Here is a 6000-nt window from a genome sequence, read left to right on the forward strand (position 1 = left end):
GCTTTTGATTTTTGTTTTAGCCCAAATTTGGCCCCATCTGCGAAATAGGGCTTTTGGACCAGATGAAGTTGAAGGTCACATCAAGGTCTCATGGCTTCTAAGTCAGCAGACATTTCCCTACTAACTTTTCTCACTTATCTTGGTTCTCATCATCCTCTCAATATTTTTTCTATCCTCTTTGATTTTGAGAATCCATTATTTTATAGCCATTTGTTTATTTATTGTGTGTGTGTGTGTGTGTGTGTGTGTACACACGTGCCACCCAGTGAGTGTGTGGAGGTCAGATGGCATCTTGAGGAGGTTGACCCTTTCCTTCTACCACGTGGGTCTGGGGCGTGAACTCAGGTAGTCAGGGTTGGTGGGAAATTCCTTCCATGCCAGCCCTGAACATCATTCAATTAAGAATCTGGGTACCTTACTATGGCACTTAGGGAACCACATAATTTAGACTCTATGTTTCATTACAGTCATCTTCTATTCCTTTGTGGACAAACCTCTGCACCCCATGTCACTCCCAGGATGTGTATGTCCTGCGCATGGTCCTCAGGGCCTTTTGCTAAGGTTACATCCCTGAGGTGGACTATCTCCCCAACACTCTCTCTCAGCCACATCCCAGCCCAGCTCTCAGACCACACTGAGTTCTAATTCTCCCGTAGGAAGTGTTTTGTAGACATCCTGAGTTGCAATAATCCCCTCCCCCACATATCTAATGTGTTCCATGCACATCTCTGGTAATTTGTCATAGTGCTTTGTGGCATATGGGTGTTGATGCCCTATTGAATTTTACCCTCATAGATTCACATGCCTTCTTGCCCTGGCCCTACTCATTTAGTGAACACTGTTCTGGATGACACTCAATAAATTCTCAGAGGAACATGGCATAAATTTTAAGGCATTATCAGTAACGTTCCTCTTAATCAGAGTGTTTCAGTAATCAATACACAGAAATGTGGAGGCAGAGGCAGGGAGATCTCTGAGACTGAGGCCAGCCTGGTCTACAGAGTGCATTCCAAGACAGCCAGGGCAACCTGTTTTGAAAGACAAAAACAAACAAACAAAACGCACACAGCAGTATTTATACTTTTTATCTTTGGGTTCTTAGAAAGAAGAGTCAGTATCTCGTCATATATCTATGTATTTGAAGACAAGAAAACAACTTTAGTACACAAGGGAAACAAATCTCAGACTGGGTCACTGTCCTCCCTATGAGAGTGATCTGAGGAAAGTTCCAGAATATGCAGAAGTACTAATAGGTTCAGGATGGAATCAGACTCTCTGGTAGTTAGCCTAGTTTAGGGCTCACTGTAGGGCCAGAGAACAGCCCCTATCCTATCTTCTCCCCCATCCACCTGCTTCTCAGAGCTGGGCATCAAACTTGAGCCTTGAACACAATAAGCAAGTTCTCTACCACTGTCTTACCCACTTAACAGCACAGTAGCCGAATTCTGTGGATTGTAAAGCCAAACTTTTTTATTATTATTTAGTAAGTGATATTTTAGTTAGTCATTTGGGTAGTTAGTTAGTTGAGACAGGGTCTCATATGGGATCAGTCTGCCCTCAAACTCATCATGCAGCCAAGGGTGGCCGTGTTCTTCTCCCCCTCCTGCCCCTCTAGTGCTGGAATTATAGGCATGTGTCATCATATCTGGTTTGATATAGTGCCAGGGTCTAACCTGAGGATTGCGTTAGCCAGCACTCTGGCACCTAGGCTATACCTCCAACCCCTAGTTACAGTTAATAATAAGGAAAAATGCCTTCTCAGTGCCAAAGGGAGCAGCACTATTGGGAGATGTTGCCTTGTGGAGTAGGTGTGGTCTTGTTGGAGGAAGAATGTCACTGTGGAGGCGGGCTTTGAAGTTTCATATATGCTCAAGATACCACCCAGTGTTGTCATCTACTTCCTGTTGCCTACAAGATATAGAACTGTCAGCTGCCTCTCCAGCACCATGTCTGCCTACACGCCACCATGTCCCACCATGATGCTAGTGGACTGAACCTCTGAACTGTAAGCCACCCCAATCAAATGCTTTCCTTTATAAGAGTTGTCATGGTGTCTCTTCACAGCAATAGAAACCTTTACTAAGACATATATTATACTAAGTATAACTCTCAGGAATCATGGGGAGCATAAGTACATAAATGCACAGAAAAGGAGACGTACCACGGCCTCCACAATATTTATAAAGTTATAAATTATGATAAGTAAGCTTTAAAATTTTTTTCTAATTTTTAAAATTTTACTTTCTGTGTATGAGTGTCTTATATGTGTGTATGTATGTATATGCACCAGGTATGTATATGATGCCTGAGAAGTCAAGAAGCCATTTGATCTCCTGGAACTAGAATTACAGGTGGTTGTACATCACCATGGATATAAGTGCTGGGACCCAAGCATGGGTTCTCTGCAAGAACAACAATTGTTTTTCAAAGCTGAACCATCTCTCCAGTCCCTGTAAGTACTCTGAACAGAGTCCTCGGATTCCTGGCATTGTTATAATATTAACATTACATGGGAAATGAATGATGGTAAGATTTCAGCACAGTGGGTGAAGGGTGCAGCTGGAGCTCAGGGGCAGGGGTCTCAGTGTGAGCCTCGGGCGCAGGGTGCTTGTCTCAGTGTGAGACCCAGGGACAGGGTGCTTGTCTCAGTGTGGGACTTGGGGACAGGGTGCTTGTCTCCGTGTGAGACTCGGGGACAGGGTGCTTGTCTCAATGTGAGCCTCAGGAACAGGGTGCTTGTCTCAGTGTGAGCCTCGGGGACAGGGTGCTTGTCTCAGTATGAGCCCCAAGTCCTGCCCCCAGACCTGGAAAAAGAAAACACTCTGACACAAGAATAATAAAATCTTTCAAAAACTTCAGCTACAGGGGGCTGAAGAGATGGCTCAGTGGTAGGGACAGCTGTTGCTCTTCCAGGGGACCCAAGTTTGATTCCCAGCATCCACTCCTAGTGGCTCACAACCATCTGTAATTCCATTTCCAGGGAATCCAATGCCTGATATTCAGGCAAAACACACACACACACACACACACACACACACACACAGAGAGAGAGAGAGAGAGAGAGAGAGAGAGAGAGAGAGAGAGAGAGAGAGAGAGAGTTTTAAATTAAAGATTTCAGCAACAAATAAACTCACCAAGCTGAGACAGTAAATGCAGACCAGGCTGTGCTCAGGATGCACGTATCAGGGATGTGGAGCTTGCCATGTTGGGAAAGGTAAACAGGTGACAGCATTTCCTGGAGAAATGTTTCCAGAGTGACTTTTGTATCCTTATGACCAGGGCTGGCTGCCACTAGGATGTAAGAGGAAATGATTTGCTCCTACTCAGCACTTAGAAACATGTGTCTTTTTACTCCAGAAACTCCCCTCAGTGTGCACGGAGAGAACGCAGAGATGGCAGTAACCTTCGTAGGTTAATTAATAACCTTACTAGGTTAATAGGCCTGTCCCCAGTGATCCCTGTGACACCAGCAGCTGAGGACCAGTGTCCAAATACACAAACATGTAGAGGACATTTCATATTTAGTCATAGCAGGAGAACTACTGAGAGTTGACGGAACCTTCAAGGGTGGCCTAGGAAGAGGGATTTAGATCGCAGGGGGCCACCAGTCCTTGAGGGAGGTTGTGGAACCCCAGCAATGTACTTTGGCTCCCCAGCTGTGAAGTGAGGTTGTACTCTGTTGCATGTTCTTCCATGGTGTGTCATCACAGGTCCAAAGCAACAGAGAACCCATCAGGGACCGAGATCTCCAGAACTGTGAGCCAAATAAAAACCCCTTCTGTCGACAGACATTTCTGTTCTGCTGCTGTTCAGTCCCAAAGAAACACACAGAGGCTTATATTGATTACAAACTATTTGGCTGCCATTTTCCCAGAAGAATAAAGAGGCTAACCTGAGAAAGTAACTTGGGTGTAGAGGTTGAATATTTGATTTCTGCCTCCCTTGGTTTCTTCTTTCCAAAAAGGCAGAAGACTTTCTCTTAGAAACCAAGAAAAGCAGTGAATCATCCATGGAAGGGGGTTTATAACACTCCAAACTCAAATGTCTCTCAAGACCAAGTAGAGAATGTAAACAAAAATTGGGGACTATTAGCAACTAAAATGAGCTCTCTATGTCTAAAGGGATTGAGCATGATGTTAATGGTCCCTACAGGGCAAACATGTGGGTCCTGAAATGTTCAAAAGAAGTTATCAATCTAGAATTTGATGTAAAATATGAATTTTGTTTTAGGTTTTTCAAGACAGGGTTTCTCTGTATAGCTTTGTTGCCTATTCTGGAACTAGCTCTTATAGGCCAGGCTGGTCTTGAAGTCACAGAGATTCGTCTGCCTCTGCCTCTGCCTCTTAAGTGCTGGGATTAAAGGTGTGCACCACCACCACCTGGCAAAATATGAATTCTTAAATGTTCATAGTTGTTCACATTTCTGGGCAAGTGATCCAATAAGCTGCCTGGTAGCGGCCTGCATTGTAGGAAGGAGTGAACGCTCCAATAGTACTGCCTGGGCTTGACTGCTGTGCCGTGAGCAATGTTATCAAAGGTCATGTGACCTGTGCTTCATTCCCTCCCTTCTCTAAAATCAGGACGGAGCTCCCAGGACTGATAGACAGATGAAGACGATGCTGCGGGAAACCCACCTTCCGTTTCCTTCTTTCTCTAATCTCTGATCTCTCCCTCTTTATCCTTGCACAATAAGCCCTCCTTCCACAGCCTTGTTTAAAGCAAACGAAGGAACAGTTTTTTTAAAAAAAAAAAAAAAAAACTCACTTGTCAAACGTGTTTGTAGGGAAACTTAGCTTGCTCAGCCTCAAAGGGACAGTGCTGGGCAGCTGTTCATCTGGTCCCACTGACAGCTAGGATATGAAGCAAGCCTGGAGAATTTCTGTCTGTCTTTTCGCCGCTGTGTTCTTCAAATGATAAGAACATGGGAGCCATATTAGAGCAACACTATTTTCAAAATTAAATTCAGGCAATATGTTCACTGGTGGTCCTGACTAGGAAGCCAAGTGAAGACCCTGACCCAGCAGAGAAATCCTCCAGCATGCCCTCTTAGGTTTTCAGAAGGGAAGGAGGGGAACATAACTAAAAGAGAAGGGGGGAGTGAAGTGTTCCAGGCCTGTAACATTACAAGGCTGAAGCTCAAACCAAGCCTGAGACTCACAGAAACTGCTCAGAAGCAGCAGAAACTGCTTTGTGCAAATGTATTGGGAACAGGAAGAAGAGGGAAGAGCCAGGGCCAATGCTTGGAGCGGATGGTGTAATGTTAGCAGATGACAGACAGACAGCAGAGTTACCCAAGTCCTACTTTGCTTCCATCATCTCTGTCTCCAAAAGGAATCTTCAAAGGGGATCAGGTAGTATAAACATGGTGAGGAGGAAATGGCAGTCCTGGGTGTGAAGTTTCACGGAAAATGAATACCCACCTTGGGTCTGGGATGGATTCCTGGAGATGGAAGGAATCACAGAGCCGCAGTCAGGGATTTTGCAGAAGTCTTGGTATTCATGCCAAAGATTAGTGATGGGCAACTGTCCGAGTTGTCAAAAGCAAGGAATGTGTAGGTTAGGGAAAGACTGCACTGCCGAGCTCAGCTTTGATCCACAGCAAACTCTAACCTGCATTATTAAAGAGATTGTGATCGCTTAGAAAAGGAAGTGGTGTCTCAAGCAGCCAGAGCAAGCCATGTAGACAAACCACACCATGCTATCATGGTCTCGTATTTCTCTCTTTTGAAAAATATCCAAAACTCACAAGATTGTTGTTAGCGAGCCTCTCAGCAAGGCTGTGGACAAAACACTTTATAAACCAGGTAGCTAGAGACCAAGGGACCTACTGGTTGAAGGCTTGATTAACAAAACCACTGTGCCCAGGAAGCCAACAGACAGAGTCGCACTAACTCAGAGAGGGCCCAAACAGGACGCCACCAGCCCTTGTTTGGGCCCAGTGACACACACAGTGTGCCAGCTTGTACGTGGACTGACAGAAAGCAAGGAAGACTCACTATG

The sequence above is a fragment of the Microtus pennsylvanicus genome, chromosome 8 (assembly GCF_037038515.1).
Source record: "Microtus pennsylvanicus isolate mMicPen1 chromosome 8, mMicPen1.hap1, whole genome shotgun sequence".
NCBI lineage: Eukaryota > Metazoa > Chordata > Mammalia > Rodentia > Cricetidae > Microtus > Microtus pennsylvanicus.